At 55.1% G+C, this 14,475-nt stretch overlaps 1 protein-coding gene across 1 annotated transcript in view; it reads right to left on the reverse strand.

Moving 5' to 3' along the window:
• Window positions 1–11,736, reverse strand: part of CAPN5 (calpain 5) — a 51,909-nt gene extending 40,173 nt beyond the window's left edge. The window contains exon 1 of the mRNA XM_042958002.1: window positions 11,627–11,736. The gene's annotated coding sequence lies outside the window, so the exon portion shown is untranslated. The remainder of the gene's footprint in view (window positions 1–11,626) is intronic.
• Window positions 11,737–14,475: the final 2,739 nt, after the last annotated feature.

The raw sequence follows: 14,475 nt of genomic DNA on the forward strand, positions 1-14,475 counted from the left end.
CATACACACACACACACACACACACACACACACACACACGAGCAAGGAAGGGGCAGAGAGAGAAAGAATCCCAAGCAGGCTCTGCACCCAGCACAGAGCCCAACGTAGGGCTCAATCTCACGACCCTGAGATCATGACCCGGGCCGAAACCAAGAGTCAGACACTTAACTGACTGAGCCACCCAGGCGCCCCATTACTGCCTTTTCATTTACAGCAGACAGTTTCCTTTAAGAAATACTAAGGACAAAGAAGTTGACTTAAAGAAAACCATGAAGTTCACAGTGGTGTCGGGGAAGCCTCAGCAGTACACGGAGCCCTGGAGGGCAGGGTGCAGCTGAGGAAGGAGCAGGACAGAGGCCCAGAGCCCTGCGGCAGGGGGCAGGTCACCTGACCTCTCTGGGCCTCGGGCCTCTCCTCTAAGAGGTAGGATAAAGAAGCCAGCACACAGAGGGCCAAGAACAGGCACGGCCATTTGAAGAAGAACATGCTAGAGGATTCACACTAGCAGTTAATAAACCCTACCACAGGGGCACAAGGTGGCTCAATCAGTTAAGCGTCCAGCTCTTAGTTTTGGCTCAGGTCATGATCTCACAGTTTGTGGGTTCAAGCCCCACATCGGTCTCTGTGCTGACAGCTCAGAGCCTGGAGCCTGCTTCGGATTCTGTGTCTCATTCTCTCTCTGCCCCTCCCCTACTTGTGCTCTGTCTCTCTCTCTCTCTCTCTCAAAAATAAATTAAAATGTAAAAAAAAAATTTCAAAAAAAAAAAAAAAAGACCTAAAGACCTATCATAAAGCTCTAATAATTTAGACAACGTAGTATTGGCACAGGAGAGACAAACAGACCAATGGAACATAGAAAGCCCAGAAAAAGGCCACAAGTAGGACACCAGGTTTATGACAAAGGTGACATCATGGTGCATTGGGAAAAGGATGGTCTTTTCGATGAGTGGTGCTGGGTGGACTAGTTAGCCATATGCAAAAAGATTCATCTTGACTCGTACTCCCCCATTATACACAAAAAAAAGTTCCACGTAGATTGCAAATCTAACCAAAAGGGAAAACAATAAAGCTTTTTGAAGAAAACAGAAGAAAAAGAGCATACGGGAGGAAGCAATCAACAAAATTAAAAGGCAGACTATGGAATGGGAGAAGGTATTTCCAAATGACATATCTGGTAAAAAGTTAATAACCAAAATCTATAAAGAACCTATCAAATTCAACACCCAAAAAACAACCCAGTTAAGAAATGGGCAGAAGACATGAATATTTTTCCAAAGAAGACATCCAGATGGCTAACAGACACGTGAAAAGATGTTCAACATCACTCATCATCAGGAAGATACGAATCTAAACTACAATGAGATATCACGTCACACCTGTCAGAATGGCTAACATTAACAACTCAGGAAACAACAGATGTTGGTGAGGATGTGGAGAAGGGGAAAGCCTCTTCTACTATTGGTGGGAATGCAAACTGGTGCAGCCACTCTGGAAAACAGCATGGAGGTTCCTCAAAACGTTAAAAATAGAACAAGCCTATGATTCGGTAATTCCACTAGGTATTTACTCAAAGGATACAAAAACACAGATTCGAAAGGGTACGTACACCTCAACGTGTATAGCCGCGTTATCAACAATAGCCAAATTATGGAAAGAGCCCAAGTGTCCACCGACTAACGAATGAATAAAAACGATGTGGTACGTATATACAATGGAATATTACTCAGCCACCAAAAGGAGTGAAACCTTGCCATTTGCAACGATGTGGATGGAGCTAGAGTGTATTATAGTGTATTATGCTAAGAGTAATAAAGTCAGTTAAAGACAAATACCACATGATTTCACTCAGATGTGGAATTTAAGAAACCAAACAAATGAGCATATGGGAAGAGGGGGGTAAGAGAGAGGGAGACAAACCATGAGACTCTTTACAACAGAGGACAAACGGAGGCTTGCTGGAAGGGTGTTGGGTGGGGGACAGGCTACATGCATGATGGGTACTAAGGAGGGCACTTGTTGGCGTGAGCACTGGGTGTTACGCGTAAATGATGAATCACTAAATCCTACTCCTGAAAACAATACTACACTACACATTAACTAACCAAAATTTAAATTACAACTTGAAGAGAAAAAGAAGAAAGAGATTATGTCCAAATGGCCGATAAAATGAGAAGAAAAAGCCCTCAACTGATAAAATGAGAAGAAAAAGCCCTCAACTTCGCTAGTCATCAAGGAAATGCAAATTAAAACCGCGATGAGATACCGCTACACCCCCACCAGAATGACTACAGGGAAAACCACCACACAGACACACAGACACACACACACACACACACACACACACACTTCCTAAGCACACAGCTCTTCCACATTGATGGTGGAAGTATGAATGGGTACAACCACTTTGCAAAACCATCTGACCCTAGCTATTAAAGCTGAACAAAGGCATCACTCAGCAATTCTACTCGTAAGTATACAATGAAGAGAAACACAAGCACCTGTTCACTGGAAGGCCTGTACAAGAATGTTTATCACAGCAGTGTTTGTTACAGCTGAAAATCGGGAAAAAACCCCAATGTCCATCAACAGAAGAGAGGATAAATAGAGCGTTGCAATGGAATAGCATCCAGCAATGAAAACGAACAAATGATTGCGCGCAATTCCAGGGATGGATCTCACAAGCAAAACATTAGGCAAGAGAAGCGACACTGCGATCCCATTTATGTAAAATTGGAAAGCAGGCATAACCCATCTCTGGTGACTACAAGGCAGGACAGTGGCTATCTCTGGGGGCAGTGACTGCAAGGGGCCTGCAGGGACTTCTGGATCTCTGATAATACTGCTTCTCGATCTGGGTGGTGCTGCATGGGTGTGGTCACTGGGCTGTGCGCCTGAACTTCATGCGGTTCCACAGGGCAGTTATGCTTCAATAAAAAGCCACTGCAATGGCCCTAGGAAGAAGGGCTGGCTGAATCTAGTGACCCCGATTCTGCCAGGTCTGGACCCCTGGAGGGGTCTGGCACCCAGAGTGGGTGGGACAACCTGGGGTGGAGAGCAGGGAAGGAGCCCCGTGCTGCGTCCTGGCCTGGCCTTGTTACACACAGGCTGTGACCTTCCTCGGGCCTCTGCCTCCATCTTTCAGAACACTGTGGCTTTGACACTGGGAGGGCTCGAACCCAAGAGAGGGTCCCACAAGGTGAGGTTGGTACCCTTGTACCCCAACCAGGCACACACCTCCAAGGTCTCCTCTCTGAGAAGGGGGTGCCAGTCCAGGACCCTAGGAGACACTCCGGGGCAGGTGCTCAGGGAAAGGAGGTGGGTCGACCCAGAGTGGCAGTGTGGGTGGAAGAGGTCACAGGTGAGGCTCACCGGTCCTGGAACATCAGCAGACACTGGGCTCCCTCTGAGGTGACAGAGAAGTGAGGAAGGTGCTGAGCAGGTGAGGGACCTGAGACCCATCTGGCTGTCACATGGATAAGGCACTAGCAAAGTTCAAGGCTAGGGGTGCCTGGGTGGCTCAGTCAGTTGAGTGTCTGACTGCAGCTCAGGTCGTGATCTCACAGTCCGTGGGCTCGAGTCCCGTGTTGGGCTCTGTGCTGACAGCTCAGAGCCTGGAGCCTGCTTCGGATTCTGTGTCTCCCTCTCTCTGTGTCCCCGCCCCCACTCGCACTCTGTCTCTGTCTCAGAAGTAAATAAACATTAAAAAAAAAAAAAAAAGTGCAAGGCTAGAGCAGTAAAATAAGAAGGCGGGCCACAGGACTTGAAACGACAGACTCATGTGTAAATGGAGGGAAGGCAATTTCTAGAGCTGCATGAGAGGGAGACTCAACTTTCCTTGCTGAGCAGCTGGTTGTGGGGGTGAAAGGGAGAACACAGGAAGGCCTGCTGGGGGTTCCCCCTCTGAGCCGTGATTGCCCATACACCACAGTGGGGAGCCCAATCCTGCAGCCTGAGCCCGGCACAGTGGGCTTCATCCAGCACCAGCCAAAAGAACCAACGATGCCCCACACCCACAGCCCAGCAACCAAAACCTCTCATCCATCCCCCCACCTCCCTTCCTCGACCTCCCACTACATCCCACTCTAGGCAACAGGTGCCGGCCCCCCTCGTCACATGGTCAAAGATGGACAGAACAGCTGCGTCTAATTCAAGGACACAGACAATGCCAACGTTCAGATCTTTGCTGACACCCATTCAGCTGGGCCTGAGCTAACAAAGAGGGTCAGAGCCTCAAAGATGTCCCAGGGGAGGAGGAGCACAGACAGACAGACACGACATATACCACGAACCAAGCCAGATACTCAGCGGTCAGTGCTCCCAGGAGTAAGGCGTGCTGCAGGTTGGTTCATAGGGATAGGAAAAATGGTGGTGTCCCTTCCAGAGGGAACCAGAGCAGGGCTTGAAGGCTGGGCCACACCAGGCATGGGGAGAGCAGGCAGGATGCACTCGAGATGGAGGGAGGCCAGGGTGTGGAGTGGTGAATGGGGAAAGCTGGCAGGATCAGCTCTGCACGGCTGGGATGCCAGGCTGCTGGGCTCGGGCTCATCCTGAGGGCACAGGGGAGCCAAGGAGGGGCAGAGGGGGTAGACGCTGAGGAAAGAGGCTGAGGCAGCGACCCGGTCGGGGACAGCTGTGGCCTGAGCCGGCACAGAGCAGGCCAGGTGCAAGGGAGAAGCCTGGAAAGGGAGAGCCTCAGCGTTTGGTGACCTCCAGGTTGTTTGTATGGTTTTAGCTTTGTGAGTGTATGCACCCCCTTTTATCCCACAGCGCACCCCCGTTCTCCTCTTGCCCCCCGAGCTACCATTTCACTAACAAGCTGAAGGCATCTGTGTGTATTCTGGCCTCTGGCAGGTATTGGGGACCGAGGAAAGGATGGCAGGGGAGGGGAGGGAAAGTGTGTAAGGAAGGCGAACTGGGCCACAGGTTCATACTCCAGTTCACGCTCGTTAGGGCTCCGGGCTCCAGCAGCAGGGCCAGGGGGCTGGGCCCGGTGAGTCACTCCAGCCAACGCCAGGCAGCCTGGCACCGGGGCTGGGAAATCCTGTCTTTCTTCTCCACTCCCTTCCCCTTATCGTTCCTGTGTCCGAACCAGTCTCCACCCAGCCGTGGTGATCTTTTCAAACACAGAAACCCAATGCTTGAAGTACACGGAGGGCCTAAAGGGCAGGGCCAGGCACGTCTGGGGCACAGGGTCTCTCTCTGGTCCTGGGGCGCTGATGAACCCCCGGCAGTGCACTTGAGGGAAAAGCCAGCTTTGGGGCTGGCTCGCCGTGTGGTCCTGGCTGAGTCCCGAGGCCTCCGGCGCATAGCTGTTCCTCACTGGGCCGTGGGTCCCTCGACAGGGTGCTGAGGAGCCCGGACACCCCAGCAAGCAGGCACACCTGGGAGAGGAACCTCCAAAAGGGGGGTTCCAGCCTGGGCTCTGCTGGGGTGAGGGCGGGGACAGGAGGAAGCTGGGACAGAGGAAGGAGCCACACCCCTGGAGGCGGGGGCTTCCCTGGGCAGGGGCTGGGCTCCAGGCAGGGCCAGCAGCTGGCTCACTGGTTTGGGCACTGAGAACCTCAGGGCCACGGGTCACCCTAGCTTGGAGCTCCCAGCCCCGCACCACATCCTGCCTGCTGAGAAGGTGCTGAGGGAGGCATAGATGCAGCTGGGAGCCACCCACCAGGGGCTGTTCTCTCTCCTACCTGGGTGGGGGTGATATTTGGAGCGGCAGCTCCCTCCCCACAAGGGAAACAACCTGACAGAACGAGAGTTCATCAGGTCACTGAAGCCACCTCGGCTCCACTGTGCTGCTGTGTGACCCCAGGCAAGCCTCTGCCCTCCCTGGCCTGCAGGTTCTCACTGTTGCATGGGGGAAAAGGGGACAATTCTCACTTTTTTTCAATCTGCGGAGTTTGTCACCAGGACAGCCTCTTTTCCTGCTTCCTGAACAGGCCGTCTGTGCTTCTGGCACCACGTACCTCCAGCTGGAAGACTCCAGCTGGAAACCTGCTGAGATGGTACCCATTTCTCAGACAGGGAAACCGACACTCGATTCCTAGGTCAAGCTCCTGCACGACCTCAGAAATGAGAGCTGTACTATCTTCATTGCAGATGAGGTCTAGGGCTCGCAGAGGGAAAGGATGCATTCCGGACTGAGTCAGGGGCCTGTCTCATGTCAGGGCTACGCTCTGCCTGGCCCTCCATCCCTCCCTCAAACAAAGACAGCGACCCACTCATCAGCCCCTGGGAGCTCCACTCAGTGAGTGCACCCTCCCCAACCTTCCCCCACACCTGCCCAATGCCTGGCCAAGGACGCAGGCAGGAGTCAGGCAGGGCCCCACCTGGGAGGTCCACCTGATTGAGGAGAGACTCTGCCCCCAGTACCAGGCTGAGAGATCTGCTCAAAAAGGGGCACGGATTCATTCAGACAGGGCATGAAAGGCTCGTGGAGGAGGTGGCATCTAAGCAGGATCTCAGAGTGGGGCGGCTGTGACTTCGAGAGGTGGAAATGGAAGGTTAAGAGGAAGATGGAACATTCTGGGAGGAAGAAACCATTTAGGCAAGGCTGGAATACCAGGAGCGAGGGAGAGGGAGAAGGAAGAAGGCGCTAGCACAGAAACATTGCCACAGCCGGGTAATGATAGTCCTGAAAGCCAGGCTAAGTCCTTGGGAGGGTGCCAGCATCTGAGCTGAGCACCTGGATGGCTCACAGGAAGCTGGGATGGAAAGAAAGCCAGGACGCAGGCAGACAGACCAGACTATAGGAACAGACCCTGAGAAGCAGGGCCTCTTGTGGCACGGCCTTGGGTGTGGGGTTGGTTAAAAGGGAGACCCTCGCCAAGGCAGGGTGTGCAGCGTGCATGGCAGGGGCTCTCTGGCTGGGGCTCTCGCTGGAGGCAGAGGTGGATGACAACCTCACCTCGGAGCAGAGGTGTGCTGGCAACACCCACGGGGTCTGTGCACGGCTCCGCACCACATCGTGTGCCTGCTAGAAAGCCCAGGCCGAGGAGGAATGAGCCTCAGAATGTCCCATCCGCACCCTCATCATCCTCAGATGGGGAGACAGTCACTTCCTCGTGCCTCAGAGTTCTTTCGCATCTGTAAAATGAAGGTCTGCTCTACTGGCCCAGCTCCCCCCACACACCTCTGCCCCAGGAGGGACTTAGTCCCACTGGCCTTATTCTACTCATCTGCAAAATGGGGCTCCTACCAGGCCCAGGGTGATGGTGGGGATCGAGTGACCCTGCACAGCCCTGGGTGTGTTGAATAAATGACCACGATGAGATGTGCACCACTCTGAAAGGCCTGACGTACTGTCAGGCGCAGGACAGGGTCTGGTCACTGGGGCAACCCATGGGGAACCCACGGGGACATGCCAGCACACTCCCCTCCTCCAAAAATCCCTGAGCTCTGGCTACCATGGTCTCAGGCTGGGCTCTAGGGCCAGAGGTGCAGCAGCCCGAGGCTCTGCTCACGCAAGTTCCTAGGCTGGGGAAGGAGGGGGAGGGGAGACGGAACACCGAGGATGAGCACAGGGGGGAAGCCAGTGTATGTGGGTACCTGGGAGGGGGATCTCTTCGGAATGGCCTGCAACGACAGTGAAATTGGTCCCAGTGGCAGGCTGAAGAATGCCGCCCCACCCAAATATCAATGTCCTAATCCTTGGAACCTGACGATGTTACTTTATACGGCAAAAGAGATTTTTTTGCAGATGTGATTAAGGATCTCGACTTGTGGAGATTATCCTGGATTATCCAGCTGGGCCCTAAATGTAATCACAGGTGTCCTTATCAAAGGGAGACAGAAGGAGATGTGACTCCAGAAGAGGACAAAGCAACAGGACAAGGAAAGCAGACAGGCTGGGGTCATGAGGTCAGAGGAAGGCCAGCAGCCACTAGAAGCTGGAAGAGACAAGGAACAGATTCTCCCCTGGAGCCTCGAAAAGGAACCGGCCTGCCAATACAAGTTTGGTCCCCTACGACTCATTTCAGACTTCTGACCTCCAAAGCAGAACAAACTGGTGCTGTTTTAAGCCGTTAAGTTTGCACTAATTTGTTACCACAGCAAGAGAGAACAAATACCATTCCTGAAGAAGATCGTGGGCAGGCATGGATGTGGCCTCACACCTCTCTGCTCAAGGGAGTGAGTGAATCAGCTAGCGATATTCATCCTGAATTGCTTCAATGTAAAACAAAGTCACTCCAAACTTCTGTGTCTTAGTTACTGGTAACAAGCCGCTACGGGCCCACTGCACCTGACCAGCATAAATTATACAGCGGCAGGCAGCTCGCTGGCGGGTGTAGGCCACCAGGCTCTCTGCCTTTTGTCCCCCAGGATACAAGATCCTGTGGCCATCCCCTGAGCACACCCCATCACTGATGGTTAGCTGAGTACCAATGGATGGGCTTTGTCTGCTCCGGCCACTAGCCCCTTCTCCCACAAGACCACGTGTGCCCCACTGTGGCAGAAAACCACAGCACTCCCACCCCCCACCCCCCTTACAGGCCACCACAGCCTCAGCCACTGGCACCCTCAGACCTCTATAGCCCTGCCCCGGGAGAGCTGGGGCCCCCAGAAACACATCTCTGAACAAGTAGAATGGGAAGCAGTAACTCAGGCCAGGACAGCAAGCAAACGCTCACATTCCATTAGCTTCCTGTGTCCAAGCCTAAGGGCGGGCTTCCTACAACATCCTGGATTAAAATCCCAAAGGGCCTTAGCCCATTTTGCCTTTAGTGAGCAGGGAAAAGCAGGCCCTGAGGCCAAGGGAAGTGGGCAGCCTGGCCTAACTGAATGCAGTCCCAGGGCGTCACCATCAACTGGGGGAGAAGCCACCAAACCGGGGCGGGTCTTGAAGGAGAGGCCTGGGGGACCACTGCCAGCCAAGAACTGTCCTGAGTAGCAAGGCATGAAGGGGCAGAAGAGGTCTCCGGGGCGGGGGACTTGAGGGGTGGAGGGAAGGGGCTCTAACGGCACTCAAAACTTGAGGACGGGGGCAGGGTGGGGAGGTGAAGAGAAGACCAGCTGTGGACAGCTGTCCCCATGTGTCTGCACAGGCCCCAAAGCGGCTGGCGGGTCTCCCCAGGTCCCCAACTCTGAGGGGTGCAGACCTGCCCTCTGCAGCTGGGGGAGCCTAAGGCCTGCTGCTGAGCTTTATGTATGACCGTTAGGGGGACAGGAGACTTTGAGAGGCCCAGGGACTTGGATGGGCAGATAGGCAGCAAGACCACTGACTGGAAGCTTCTGAGCCTAGCTCTCCACACCCAGCGAAGACTGAGAGGAGGGGCTTCCACATCAATGGGAGGAACTCTTTCTCCTTTTCCCTTCTCCCAGAGTTTCCCCCTCCTTGCTGTGGGCTGTCTCCCCCAGGGAAGGGACTAGGTGATACCAACTATCAATTGCTGTTGACCTTGAACAACGATGGGGGTTGAAGCAGGGGTTAGGGATGCCGATTCCCGCACAGTCAAAACTCCACGTGTAACTTTGGACTCCGCCAAACTTTACTGCTAATAGCCTATCATTAACCAGAAGCCTGACCAATAACATAAACAGTTAACACATACTTTGTACGTTGTATGTATAATACGTTGTATGTACAAGACACAAAGCTAGAGAAAAGAAAATGTGATTAAGAAAATCCTAAGGAAGAGAAAATACATTTACAGTACTGTAAAAAATCCATGCAGGAGTAGACGCGTGCAGTTCAAACCCGGGTTGCTCAAGGATCCACTGTACTATTAATTATAATAGCTATCAAACACCAGGTCCTTAGTGAAGCACTTTCGTCGACACGATCTCCCTTAATCATCGTCATTCGATGTCATGGACTCCCTGTCATCAAGCAGTATTCATCCCTGGGCATAGGTAAGGGCAGAACCAGCCTCAGAGAAGAAGCCTGGACACAAGGACAGGCTTGCAGGGAGGAGATGGTAAAGAGAGGCTTTTCTGTGCCCTCTGTGGGCTCCATGCCAGCCTCCTGTTCAGGGACCAGGGCTTCAGGGCTGTCCTGAGAGGGCAGAAGAGAGGCAGAGGAGTGGGGAGAGGGCCTCTCGCGGCCGTGGCCTCCTCCTTACTGGGCTCTATAGTAACCCGCTCAGCACAGAGCCAAAGAAGGATGACCGTTCTTGTTCTCAGAGGCACATCTGACCATTTAAGGCCCTTCCCCACAGGGCTACCACTCAGTTTCACACCTCCAGGCCTTTTCCCGGGCCTGCAATGCCTGCCCTTTCTCTTCTGCTTGCTGAATTGTTCATCCTAAGACCCAGCACCGAAGTGTCTGCAGTGAAATCTCCCCCAGCTCCCAGGCAGGTCCCTGCCCTGGGCCCCAGTACTGGGTGTATGCTCACAGGGGCTTATCTGTTGACCCATCTGCCTCACCAGTCAGAAGGGAGGCTCATCAGGGCAATGACCCCACCTCAATGTCCTGGCACCCAGCTCTGGACTGCCCTGAGGCAGCTGCAACTGTGTCCACCCTACGCTGCCCAGTCCCTCAGCCAGGCAAAGCAGCCAGGCCTCCCCACCCCTACCCCAGGACTCTGGGGACTGGAGCAGGGACCAGGCCCAAAGTCCCTGGGAAGTCTCAATCCTTGCAGAAGAACATGGTGGGTTCCCCCAGGAGGCCTCACACTCAGGGTTGGCTGAGCCCTACTCTCAAACCTCTCTCTTTCAGGAAGTCTACCCAGATTTTTCCCTGGAATGGTTGGCCTCAGCACTATACCCTCCAACGCTAGTACAGGAAGAAGATTCTGACCTGTGAGCCAAGCTGACCTAGGTTCAAACCTTGGCTCAGCAGTCCTGAGAGACAATTTTAGCTCACTTCATCCTCTGCCCTACCCTCCTCATCCCCGTGAGGGCTGGGGCTGATTCGCTCCACATGAAATGAAACGTGGACAGACGGCACCTGTTACTGATCTCCTGTCCTACCTCACCTCTGGACGCCAGGCGGGTTTTCCCAGGTCCCCAACTCTGAGGGGCGTAGGCAGGATCAGAGAAGCCCAGGATCCATTCTCTCCCAGATCTCCCCACCTCCCCCAGCCCAGACTGACACACAGGAGCCTAGCAGCCCAGGAAAAGGCCCTTATCGAACCAGGGAGGGTCAGGGCAGAATCGGCCTGGGCCCTGCCCCTTTCCCAAGCCTCCAGGGCCCGGGTTGAAGCCTCCAGGGCCAGGTTGAGGGGGGCATCCAGGGGGGCTTGTGGAACTGAACGGATAGAGGAGGACTGGGAAGAGAACAGGAAAGAGGAATGGTGAGGAAGATGAGAAGAGACAGTCAAGCCCGGGGCGGGGGGGGGGGGGGGGTGGTGGTGGTTAAACCTCACCGCGTCAGTACTAAGAAACTGGCTCCGGAACACCCACCCAGAGGGAGGTGGAAGAGGCCCCAGGCCGCCGGGTGGGGATGGGGGTGGGCAGTAGCCCGGGGGCGGGGGGGGGGGGGGGCGGATTCTCGAAGCCCCACCCCCACCCCACCCGCCCCGGGCCTCAAGGACCGCGCTCACCTCCTTCCTCCCCCGGAAGGCGCTCCGGCACACCTATTCGTGCTCACAGGGCACGCACCGGCCCGCGCCGCACCCGCACACACACCTCCGAAACACACACGAACACGCGCGCTCGCACACGCCTCCCTCTGCGCAGCGCCTCCTACCTGCCGCGCTGCCGCGGCTCCGGCGAGACACGGATGCAGGGCACCGCGCGGCCGCGGGAACCCGGGCTGCACCGGTCTCCGGCTCGGGCCGGGGATCCGGCTGGGGCTGGTCTGGGGCGGGGGCTCGAGCTCCGACTCCCAGGCTGCGGCCCGCCCCGCCCCGCGGCCTCCGCCCATTTGGGGACAGAGGCGTGGTCTCCAGCGGGGCGGGCGTGCCAGGCTTGCTGCGCAGGCGAACTGGTGCGGTGCCTTGGGGCGAACCCGCTAGCGGGTGGCCGCCGGGTTCCCTCTCCCGGGTAGGAGGGGACCTGGGGGCCGCATGGCTCGGCCCGACCTCTCTCGGCTAGATCGGGCCCCCGGTCTCCCTCCTTCCTTCCCAGCCGCCCTAGTTCCGCTCTGGAGTAGCTCCGGGAGCGCCCGAGGGCCGAACTCAGGTCTACTCTGCTCGAAGGTTCTGCGCCAGCCCCGCACAAGGCTTGCAGGCCACCCGCACTTCGGGCATGCATCTTGTGTGGAGAGTCGCGCAAGGCCAAAACAGGGGCCTGGGAAAAGAGGGGCTTGAAGAGGCGAGCTCCCTCTCTTCCCCATCTCCAAGGTTCAGGATGAGGAGGGGGGCTCTAGAGCCCGGGGAGGCACACACAAAGGCCCTTAGATTGCGGAAAGCTGGCCCCAGGCCCGTATTGAGCATTGATGCGTGTGCAATAGGACTGCTTCAGGAGCTGCATGTTTCCGGAGTAAGGTTGAGAAGGTTCGTGAGTGACCAACCCTGGGGCTCAGAGGGGCTCAGGGGCTCAGAGCTCCTGGCAGACATGCCTCTCTGATCTGTTCGTCCGAGGCCTACGCTGGCCCACTTTGCAGATACAGAAACTCCTGCCCACTCACCGGGATTCTCAGGCCCACTCACCCGGATTCTCAGTCTCCTTTAATGATCTCATTAAATTCTCAGGCACTCAGACAACCCGGCCACCGCCTCACACTCTTGGGTCCCAGACCTCCCAGAAGTTTCTTTCTCCCCAGGATGTAGCTCCAGCCCCACCTCCCCCCTTTCCCCTTCTCTAGTCCCTATCCAGACAAGGAAGACTTTCAAATATGCAACCATGACCGGCCACCCACAGAACAATGTTCCAAAATTGCCCCAGTGCTGACTCCCCCAACCATAGGCCATTGCTGGGCCTGTGCCCTGGGCTGGAGCCTCCCCAGGCTCTCAGTGCTCCTCTCGAGGCCGTTGGCTCCCCCACCCTCAGACTGTGGTTTTGCTGCTCTGCTGCTATCTGGAAAGCTCTTCCTTCCTCCAGGAAGCAAGTGCTGATAATCAAGCCTCTAGAGCCATGGCCTCCATCACCAAGCCCCTCTCCACTAGGAAGCCCTACCCCCCCTTCTTCAGCGTTCGCACCCTTTGTTTGTGCTTCTTGCCTGGCCCTAAATTCAGTAAATTCACGCTGCCTCTCTTGGAGTTAGTGGTGGAGTCTCGGCCCCCTTCCCGGCCTCCCTGTGAGGCTGAGGCTCATTCTGGGGAAGACAGTAATACTTGGTGAAGCCAGGCAGGTCTGGCTCCAGTCCTCGCTCTGCCAGTTACCGGTGGTGTGATCCAGGCAACTCCTCTGTCCCTTTTCCTGTCTGTAAACTGGGCTTCTAGCAGAAAGGTGTGATGATCCGGTACAGGCAAGTTGTGGGGCCCAGTAAGGCCCCATCATGTAGGGTATTGGGTAGTATTGCCTCTGGGCTGGGGAACTCCCACCTGGTCAAAGGTGGGCCCGGGGGTCATGTGTGAGAAGACATTTGCCTCAGCCTGCCAAACAGTGGAGCTCAGAAGGTGCCTGGGCCCCTTTTTGTTTTCAGAGCGATGCAAGGACGAGAAGGGTATCATGTAATGATTGCAAGCATGAACTTTGGACTCACTGCCTCAATTTGTGTTAGGGGTGTGACCTTGGGCAAGGCACCTGACCTCTGTGTGTTCCAGTTATGGTAGGAAAAGAGGATAAAATAGGCAGAGAGGGAAAGGATAGGACCTGAGGTACCCAGACGTGGAAAAACACATATTTTGGAACAATGCCCGATGTGTCATACCACAGCAGCCCCCTCAGGCTTAAGGTTCCTCTTAAGAATGTAACAGACCCCACCTATTCCCCCTCAGGTTTCCCTCAGGCACCTGAGGAAAGACCTAGGTATGGCCCTAGACCACCCCTCATACAATGCAAACGAGCCAATCGGGAATGGACCACCCAGCACCTAGAGCTATCCAGCCAATAAGGGTGGGACCCGAGAGGGAACAGGGGAGAAGGGGAGGGGAGGGGGGGCCAACCAAAACCTTATAGAACAAAGACACTTGCCTATTGTCGCGGGCATTCCCTTTCTCCGTAAAGAGGTCTTCCCCACTATTCTCCCTTTCTAATCTTATACTCTAGTAAACTTTTGCCTGCCGCTCATTTTGCGTCCACCTCTTCGTTCTTCGAAGCGGCGGGACAATGAATCCCGGGTATTGTGGTAAAAAAAAATCCTGCAACACAGTCCCGTCCCCATAAAATCAGTATAGTAGCCTCCACATCATGGAGTTGAAGGAGCTAAATGGGCCATGCCTGTAAAGCCCCTAGAGTGGCCCCCCAAGCTCAGAGTCAGGGCTCAGCACAGTTTAGCCAAGGTTACCTTCATCCAGTCCACCCATCTCATTCCTTGCAGGCACCGGGTCCTGAGAAGCAGAGACATGTACACGTGGCTAGTTAGAAGGCCAGGCCTTCCAGAAGGTCAGCACTGCAAGGGCCCCCTCAGAGCTCATCCCTGGCAGTTCCCACCTTCTCGGACAGATGAGGATAGGGGCCGAGAGAGAGAGAGAGAGAGAGAGAGTGACCTGT

The sequence above is a fragment of the Panthera tigris genome, chromosome D1, assembly GCF_018350195.1.
Source record: "Panthera tigris isolate Pti1 chromosome D1, P.tigris_Pti1_mat1.1, whole genome shotgun sequence".
Taxonomy (NCBI): domain Eukaryota; kingdom Metazoa; phylum Chordata; class Mammalia; order Carnivora; family Felidae; genus Panthera; species Panthera tigris.